The sequence below is a fragment of the Helianthus annuus genome, chromosome 10 (genome assembly GCF_002127325.2).
Source record: "Helianthus annuus cultivar XRQ/B chromosome 10, HanXRQr2.0-SUNRISE, whole genome shotgun sequence".
In the NCBI taxonomy this organism is placed as follows: Eukaryota; Viridiplantae; Streptophyta; class Magnoliopsida; order Asterales; family Asteraceae; genus Helianthus; species Helianthus annuus.
The window spans coordinates 145,257,863-145,268,873 of NC_035442.2; positions in this window are offsets into that span (position 1 = coordinate 145,257,863).

The window sequence follows — 11,011 nt, forward strand, 5'->3', positions numbered from 1 at the left end:
GGTATATTAGAATATAAGATATGGGGTGGGGGTTGTGGCGTGGGTTGGGTATAAACGCCCAAGTCACCATCTCGGGTGGGGGGTTTCGGCGTGGCCCCTTGGCCGGGGGTTTTAGCACGGGCATTGGGCGGGGCTATCAAGATGACATGGTGGGATCGTTGGGCTAACCGTTGGCCAACGACTATGTGTTTAAAAAAATTTATTTTTTCACTATAAATACTCACACTTCTATTCATTTTTTTACCACAACGACTATGGGGTGGGGGTTGTGGCGTGGGTTGGGTATAAACGCCCAAGTCACCATCCCGGGTGGGGGGTTTCGGCGTGGCCCCTTGGCCGGGGTTTTAGCACGGGCGTTGGGCGGGGCTATCAAGATGACATGGCGGGATCGTTGGGCTAACCGTTGGCCAACGACTATGTGTTTAAAAAAATTTATTTTTTCACTATAAATACTCACACTTCTATTCATTTTTTTACCACAACTACTCCACCTCTTCTATAATCATCTCTATCTTATTTAAAAAAAAAAATCTCATCCAACCACAATACGAAAAATGAATCCTCATAATCCCGTGGGCATTCCAAGAAACACCTATCCCAGCATCCAATCGTCCAATTGCTCCCTTTTAATACACTCCACGATGCCAGATATAATTGGTTACGCATCGTTTATCTCAAATCGTTTGAAGAATGATGTCGGTCGAAAACACCAATGCCTTTCGCGCAACGCGCGTCATTGAAAAACACTAGTTTAGAAAATAACAAAAGTTTATGAACAGTGATACTAGAAAGCAAGTTTGATAAATGTTATTTATATCATATAACTAGGTTAGAACCCCGTGTATTACACGGGTTGCATAAATGTAATTTTATATAATAAATAATAAAAAAGATATATATTTAAAAAACTCGTATATTGCACGTATTGAATAAAATATAATGTCATATGTTAAGATAAATAGTCATCAAGATTTATGTTTTAAAAATGAACATTGATGTACTATTTACTTATTATGACATTTTACTTTGTTTTTTATTTTGCATAAATGTAATTCTATATAATAAATAATAAAAATTACATGTCTTTAAAAAACTCGTATATTGCACGTGTTGAATAAAATATAATGTCATATGTTAACACATACAGTCGTCAAGATTTATCTTCTAAAAATGAACTTTGATGTACTATTTACTTATTATAACATTTTACTTTTTTTAATTTATTTTTAGATTAAAAACACATGTATTATATGGGGTTGAATCCTGTTTGTATGATACATTCAAATTATAAGATACAATTATTTTAGTTAGTTTTATGCACCTTCATGCTTATTTGCTTATTTCTTTCATAAAACACTTGTCTTAAATTTGTATTCGAAAGAGTTTATGGTACGAAAATGTGGAGATCGATCCCCAAGTTTTTATACGTTTCATCATTTTTATGAATTATACCGTAAAATCGAGAATTAAATTCTCATTGAATGGAGTATAGAATTGTTATATTTAAAAATGGTGCAGTTTCTACATGTTGATGCAATGTGCAATAAATGATGGGTTTAAACCAATTATAACATTACACCTACCATTATAGCTAGCGATGCGTAAAAAAAAACTTACAATTTGATAGAAGCATATGCCCGACCTAGAATAATTATTTAATTCTAGTGAAAATAATAATAATAATAATAATACAATTTAAGTAATAAGCATATATCAAACGGGAACCTTTAATTCCTAATTTACCATAATTTTAATCATTTAAAAAAATTATTATTATTTACAAGAGTAAATTACGATTTTGGCCCCTGTGGTTATATCATTTTTACCTTTTTAGCCCAAAAAAGAATTTTTTAACATCTAAGTCCCTAACGTCTTTTTTTTTTCTATACTTTTGGCCCCTAACACTAACCTGATCCATTAAATGTTAGGGGCCAAAAGGGTTAGAAAAAAAAACGTTAGGGGCCAAAGGGTTAGAAAAAAAGACGTTGGGGCTCAGATGTTAAAAAATTCTTTTTTGGGCTAAAAGGGTAAAAGTGATATAACCACAGGGGCCAAAATCGTAATTTACTCTATTTACAATGATTATAATAAAAACAAACGTTTATATAATTATTTTGTTTAAAATTATTATTATTACTATTATTATTATTATTATTATTATTATTTAATATCTAATAAAAACAAACGTTTATCCTTATCTAAATATTTATTCTTATCTAATATTTTGTTTAAAATTATTATTATTTAATATGGGAGATAAATAGGAAAATAAGGTGAGAATGCACCAGAGAGTGACACATGTCCAAAAAAGATTTTTGTTTATTAGTATAGGAAGATGGTAAACAAAGTAGTGTAGGAACTTACTCATCCTCATCCCAAGAAGATGATACTTTAGCCATAACACTAGGCGGTGTGGCTTAGCGTCCCCTGTCATCTCAACATCTTTGGCGCTCCTCCCCCATTTCCAGGGCACTATCAGGGCGTTATGAGCAATTTCGTTAACTTATTGGCGAGTGCTATAGGGATGGTGACGGGGCCCACATTTATTAACCCAATTAGATTCATTTTCTTTGTAATTTCTTTTTTATTTTTACTTTTTTACATATGAAGGGGCTTTAAAGAGGATGTTATCCTATACCGTGCAAGTTAAAGATAATGCCCCTCATTTATGTGGTGCATACGTGGCGTTGATGTGGCATGATAAAGCCTCTAGAGGCTTTATACCACACCACCCAACCTAATAGTTAAGTACAAAAACCGAGATTTTTTATAATATACTTTTACTTGGAAATTAAGTGTTCGTGTTTATAAATTTATATGGGTTAACTTATTGTACAAATGAGCTTTAACATATAAAATACCTTAACATAAAAAGTGAGAGATTTTTTTTTTTTTTTTTTTTTTTTACAGTTAAACATCATTCTTAAGTAGTAGGGAAATAATTTCAAAATAATAAATAACTCCTACACTTCTTACGTTAAGGGTATTTTATACGATAATACCCATTTCTATTTGATCTTTACACTATATTATATTTATATTTTTTTTGTTTATCCCACGGATTTTTACGATCCCATTAGTTTCTTACGTTTATTTTTATCTGCTAGATTATAGACCCGTGTATTACACGAGTTTGTATAATAGAAACGATATAATCATATAATTTGTAAAAAAAATTCATATAACTGGCATATTAGCTCTGTTAACAGAACTCCGTTATTGACAACTGAGAATTTTTAGGTACACTCCGTTAACACAACTCCGTTATCTTTAACATTATCATAAACATTCATTATTGCATTACACTTGATTAAGGTTAATTAAGTGTGTCAGATAGTACACAAACTCACACATAACGGAAACTTGGTGAATTAACCGAATTACCAAACCGCATACGAGTTTGTCCCCGAACGTTGGTGATTAAGTGAAATAATAAGTTTGGAATGATTGAATGAATATATTATGTGAAATTATATGATTTCCGTTGATTACGTGTATTGAGTGTAAACTACGTGAATTGCGTGTTTTACGTGTAGTTGTTCGGTTTTGTGTTTTTCTAACTCGTGGCAATTTTTAGAAAGATGTAACTTTGGGGAATTCTTCTAATAATAGTGTTTTTATTATAAAAAGGCCCTTGTTTTAGTTAAAACCCAATTACGAAATCCATGAAGCCCATTAGCTGATAAAAAATAAAAATAAAACATAACCCAACCCATTCCCAAACCCCACGTGCTAAACACGCCTCCCTCCCCCTCTCTTGAATTCGTAAAACACACACAAACACACATCCCACAAACCCTAGTTCAAATCCTTGATCCGATGTCTCAAGTCTTTGAATCTTTGTGCAATCCGGGGTATTCCTAACGAAAACAGTAAGTAGTTTACCTTCAATTTCATGTTTCAAGTTTCAATTTGAAGTTTTTCACAAAACCCTAGTTTCATGTTTTCAAGTTTCAATGGAATAGTAATCCATTTGGAATAAGTCCTCGCAATCTCCCATGCTGGCAATTGGGACAACCCTTTCCTCGTGTAGAGTCTTGCGTATTCGCTTAGGGCATCCTTGATGATATTTGTCTCATTCGATCTACTTGTTAGTGTCACACCCCAATTTTACCACGTGTCACCGGTGGGCCCGGTGGGGAGTATCGTGACGTAGTTGATATCATCATAGTCAAACAACACAATTTAAATGCACAGCGGAAGCAAAAGATAAATATATTACTACCGAATGAGAATATCAAAGTATTACAAACGGTATGTAAAGGATCCACAGGCGGATCAAATAAAAGAAAAACTGTTCAACAGACTTTAGGCATCTAGAACTGGCAAGATTCCTTATTAACGCCCTGAGCTCCCAGCCAATTACGTACAGTACCTGTCACTTAACCTTTTTGGAAAATACGTCAGTTTTCACTGGTAAATACAATTTAACTGACTCATTTTGAAAATGTTTTAGAAAATTGATTTGAATGCACGTGGCACAAAATTCTTTTATACTTGGGACAATTTTATTAATAAAAATCTTGTATACAGTTTTACTCATTTGTCGTCCGTTAGGGCCGGTTTGTAGGGCTGGACTAAAGTTAACTGACACGCCACAGGTATAATGCCCACAAGGTCGATTCCTTATAGTGGGATACCAGTTTTTTACATAATGCAACTGTCATGTGTACGCCTATACCCCGTGCTTAGGTCGTGGCCATTTCATGAATGATGCCAATGATATCCGGGACATGGTCATTTAACCCCCAAGGGTCATACACCAAATAATACATATCAAACAGGTTATGTAAATACATCAATCACAATACGATTTAAATGACTACACACACCCGACCAAGCGGTACTTTTATAGTACCGTATCCCAAGCCCGTATAGGGAAAATAAGTTAAGGGTATTTACCTGAGCTAAATATAAATTCAATCCCAGCCGTATATCAAATCAGCAAGCACGAGTACTTCTACTGGGGCTCTTAATCTGGAACGAAAGTTTTATTAACCTATTAGATTCCTAACGGGTCTTTGAAACTTAGACCGGTTAGTTTTAAGGAAGGGTTTACGGTTCAAAACGCAAGATTAAGCGCAGATCGGATCAGAATGTGATGTGGACCCGACAAGTTTGAATACTTGTATAATATGGGTAAACTAAACACATTCTGGGTTTTGAAGTGAAAGTGATAAGGTTTGACCCGTTTCGGTTAATTTATGCAAACTAGTTACATAAACTGATCCGAACGCGAAACATGCGTAACGGGTAACCATAAGGATCATATACAGGTTTCATAAGTTAATATGCCTTAATTATGATGTGATATCAGTAAGATGCCTTCCGTTATGCCCAAAATGTATTTAAAACCAATTTATGCCCCGTAGGGGTATTTTGGTCATTTTAAAGATTACCAAAGAGGTTAAAAATTAACCTGAGTTATAGGTCTGATATAATTAGTAAAAATACTTAATTTACTAAATTATAACAGTAGGGTATCATATATATGTGAAATTTATCAATTATAACCAAACTATGCACCGCAGGGGCATTTTGGTAATTTCACATAGGCTTAAAAGGTCAAAACTGAAAACCTGAGTTTAAAACTTTTCCTTACTGTTAAAATATAAAAAAGTTACTAAATATATCAGTTGGCATCGACCCTTATATGTTTAAAATAGTTTTGATACATAGTATGCGTTAAAAACGCTTAAAAAGGCGATTTGGAGCCATTTCCGGGTTTTGTATAGAAAGCTGATAATTTTATTATTCCAGAAGGCTCAAAATATTTTATTTATCATATTATATCAGTAGAAAAAGGTTCGGGGTCAAAAGGATTTGTAAAACTCATTTTATAGCCCAAAAGGGCAAAACCGGCAATTACCGAATCAAGCCTATAACCTTATGTTATGCTCAGTCTAAAAATAAATAAAAATCTTTAAAAATTCAAAATATTATTTTATATCAGTGGGTAAAAATTTTGATCTCAAAAATTAGGTTTTGATAGGCCATATGCTAATTACGCCATTAAATTAATAAAAGGCTTTCAAATTACGCTATTGAGCATAACTCCTAATCTAGACCTCAATTTGATGTCAAATTTCAGGGAAAAGTTTATAAATTAGTAGTGAAGGTTTCTATCCTTTCACTTTTTCAAAAATTACATTTTAAGGTCGAAAGGGCATAACGGTCAACAATTCGGCATATAACGGAAACTTGCGAATGAATAGGATAACTAAGGATCAAAGTTGTATAACCTCAGAGGGTTATACTAACCTATAACATGGTCCTAAAGGAATCCTAAGGCATATCTAAACTAAGCTAATTCGGGTCAGAACTGAAAGTCAAAGCAAAAGTCAACTTTTGCGACTTTCGGCTCCGAACCGGGCCTATACTTAGAATTGTCGGGTTGAATCATGCTTAAACATGTTCAACTAATATTACCAAGTTATTAAAGTGACAAAACTGATTTTATAACTTTTATATTAACAGTTATGAATTTTATTTAAACTAACCCGTTTGACATTAATTTGACCCGGCAATTAAACTAAGTAAGCGTGGTAATTAGGAAGCGCCGTTTTGAGGGTTAATTACCTACCTAATTACGGTCACGTAGCCATGTTCATTGCGAACCATGGCTTAGCCGTTTAGAAGGTCAAGCGTTTATCGAAACGTTTGACTTTTTGGCTATAACCGCTAAAAATAATTAAACTAAACACGAAAGGGAAATTACAAGGGTCCAATGGACCGAAGGAGGTTCTCAAAAAGGCTCAAGATCCTCCAGAAACTCAGAGAGTAATCAGAAATGGAATGAGGTGTGAAGTGAGCCAAGAACAAGGGGTATTTATAGGTTTTTGAGAACCGTTAGGATCGTTTCTCGTAAACCGTGATTCAATCTGGACCATACAAGTATCACCCATGGTTTTGGAATACCATGGGCACCTCCAAATAGCCCATAGATTGTTTAAAAACCGCTTGTTACACAAGAAAACCCAGCTGCTGTTTAGAAAAACTGGTTTTGCAGTTCTGGTGTATTCACGCCGGCTGCGTAAGGTTCAAAGGGAACTTACGCGGGCCGCCTAAGGTTCTCAGCTCAACAACAACTTTGCAATAATGGCAGAAATGGTCCCTGTGAGCTTTTAAGGTCTTTTTAGGCACGTTTAAGGCCCGTTAACCTCATTTCAAGGCTCCACTAGGATGATTAAACATAGGGAACAAGAAACATGCTCAAAAACATGTCAGATGTTGGTTCGTTTGGCCGTACGGTCACGTTGTGTGTCGAATTACGACGAAACACGGACGGACGCCAAAAACGATCCAAATTTCGCGACGAGTGGGATTTTATCATTCCAAACACTAAAATAAAATATTTTAGTGCTTACATAAATTTTTGGGTGTCCGGGGATATTCAGAATGCGAGATATGCGCGAAAATGCAAACTTGTGCACTTTTTGACACTTTTAGTCCCTGCATGACGTAAAAGTTTATTTTTGCGCACCGAACACCTCTAAGCCCATACCTAAGCTATATAAAAGATAATTAGGGCATGTTTAACTCATAATCATGTTCCGGAAGGTCCAAATCATACGAATCGACATACTTTTGCAGTTTGACGCAAATAGTCCTTTAATCGCACAAAGTAGTGCGAAATGTCGTTTAATGATATCTAAGCCTTCCATGACCCATAATGGGCATTTCCAAACATGAGTTTAATTATTCTATGCTTTCCATCGCTTAAATGATCACCAAAAGACGTAGATTCAAAAGTTGACGCTTTAGGCCCCTCCAATGCGCAAACTTGCGCATTTCATTAATTAATAGCATCGAAGCCTTATTTAATTCATATTAAGCATTCTTGGGAGTATTATTAAACACCACAATGCTTCGGGTTCCCTAAAAGGTCATTCAGAGGTATAATTAAACATATTGACACTTTTAGTCCCTTATATTTACAAAGTTGCGCGTAACGTCACTTAAAGGCACAAAAGCCTTGGACGGCTAACGATTGGCATCCCCGAGAGTATAATCATATATAATGAAGCTCTCGGTTTGTTAAAAGGTCACTCAGAGGTAAGAATTAACATGTTGACGCTTTTAACCCTTTATTGCGCAAACTTTCAATTAATTACACAAACGGCTACACTTGATCAATAAGTGGCTCATTTGTGAATATAAAACCATAAAAGGTTATTTAAAAACTTATTTAAGTTATGTTAATACTTCCAGTTTGTTTATAATTAAAGTTTCTCGATTTTTTTGAAAAATTAGTCCCTTAAATTCAAGGTTTGACTTTATTAGGGTTTATTACACGTGTCAACATATCATTGGACGTGCTTTTACGAGGTGTTAGATCCTCACCCCCTTAAAAGAAATCTCGACCTCGAGATTTGCTAAAGTAAAGGAAGTACTTTCTGTCTTATATTGGACTTAATCTTCCCCAGTACATTTGGGCCTCTAAGGCACTGATGTGTGTAAAATGCAACATATAAAACACATCAATTAAGGCATAAAACTAACCCTTTTTAAGTACTAATGTTGGAAAAAGAGTGTTTTTGTCTTCCTTTTGTATTTTCAGGATGAAATGAGCTCAAAATCACAAAAGAAGCAAAAAGACTACTAAATCTACCATAAATACAAGAAAAGGAACAAAAGTAAACTGCCCGGACCCTCAACGGCACCTCCCAAGACAAAGAGAAGAGAACAGAGCCTGAACACGCCCCGTGTCCAGCGAACACGGGGGCGTGCCCAGGAAGCAGCAGAAAAGACAAACCAGTAGAAGCTTCCATTGCTCACCACGGGGCCGTGCCCAGCGGACACGGGGGCGTGTTGAAAGTACAGCAGGCGCATTAATTGTAATTCGCAATTACAATTAATGAAGAGAGAGAATGTCAGACGGGCACGGGGCCGTGTTCAGCGAACACGGGGCCGTGTCCAGCGTTCTGTTCAGCCTATAAATAGAGGAGCTTGGCTTCATTCTCTCTCATCCCTTGGCACACCACCTCTCTCACACTTCATCCACCACCCACCACCACCATAACACCATCATCCACCACCATCATCCATTGTCCATCATAGAGTGTGTGAGTCGTCTCGGGATCCAAGATTGATCGTAAGAGTTCTTGACAATCAAGGCCATGTTTGCCTAAGTCTCTTACATCACTTAGTGAAGACAAGTGTTTAGTATAATACTTTTTATTTTTAATCTTTTGCACTTTTTATTTGGTTTTGTATTAATGACTTTAATAACTAGTTACTTATGTTGAAGGTGATCTTTCCTTATCGTTTGTCCGTGGTGTCTTGGCATTATTTTACTGTCTATATAAAATAAAAGATTTTCACCATTCATATCTCCACGGTATATATGGAGGTATGTTGGCTACCTGGTCGGGGGTTAAGGGAACGGTTTGGTAAAGGTCTTGCCCTTGTTCAGCGTTTAGAGGTCCTGCTTGGGACCTGGGTCAAATTTAGTAGGATCTCCTTCAATGCCCATAGGTATTGGATGGCGGGGATCCAAACTCTTTGACCCCCTCATAAGCTAACTACTATTAATACTATAACCCGGCTATTTAGGACTGTATCCTTGCTGACTCAGACTACTTAGCCGAGGGTAACGTCACCGCCAAAAGCGGGGCCTACCATAATTTGCATTAATAACTTAATTCATTATCTTTCAATAATCCAACCCTTTAGGATTGTATCCTTGCTGACTCAAACTACTGGGTTGAGGGTAACGTCACCTCCGAAAAAGGGGCCTACTACAATAACTAAGATAATCTCTTAAACAAGTGCAAAAGTGCGAAAATAATCAAAGGTTATACTAATACACGTGTCGGATCCAAGTGATTCATCTTGTCTATCTGTTTTTATTTTATTTTATTTTTCAGCATTTAGTTAGTTTTTATTTTTCTTAGTTTAAAACATTTTTCTAACTTTTTGATTTGATTAGACGTTGAGGATAAACCGGTATTAAAAGCTCTTGTGTCCTTGGACGACCTCGGTATCTTACCAACACTATACTACGTCCACGATGGGTGCACTTGCCCATATGTGTGTTTAGTGTTAGTAAATATCGTGTTTTATAAATTTAAAACTTGGCTAAAAGTGTAGAAAGGGCTTAAAAATATATCTAAAAATATAACACACTTCACGCACATCAAGTTTTTGGCGCCGCTGCCGGGGACACAAGGATTTTAAGAAAGTTAGGAATCAACGGCCTAATCATCTTTTTATTTTTCTTTAATTTTTTAGGATTTTTTTTTAGATTTTTCAGCTTCTGCAGAGCTCAGCACGGGGCCGTGCCCGCTGAACACGCCCCCGTGCCCAATCATTGGAACTGGCAATCCTGTTTTATATCAGACAGTAGGCTGAACACGGGGCCGTGTCCACTCAACACGCCCCCGTGCCCAAGATTCAGTTGCTGAAAACAGAACCGTTTGATCCCGGCGGTTGGTAACTTCTGATACAAACATGAGTAATAGTGATTCTTTTTACTTTCGGCACTCTTATGGTTTGTGGTGTCAAATATGTGGAGGCGAACACGAGGAATTAAAATGTTTCTTCCTCACTTATAGGCCACACTATATAGACCCACCAATTCCTTGTAGCCTTAAGAGGGGCGAAAGTAAAAATAAACACTATTTCTCCCTCGAATGCGCCCAACCGGATATTCTAGGAGATATGCTCCTTGACGAGCTATTTCAACTAGAAGAACTACTTCTAAATTGGTCAAAAGAACTTAGGAAGGATTTCTTAGATCCATCCCTAGACGATGACCATGAGGAAATGTTGGAACCGCATTCTGACAACCTCGTTGCTCCCGAAAATACCTTTCTTCCTAGACAAGACATGGACGATAGTCGTCCCTGTGCCGATTGTGCCGTGAAGGACTCCCCATCGACCTCGTTCGGTGCATACATAGACCTGAGCGATTCGGCATACACCTTCTTTAACGAGAGCCCGGGAAAGGGTTGGACTTGTCCACCTAGAATGAAAATAGGAATTACCCTCACCGACAACCTCTTGCGTT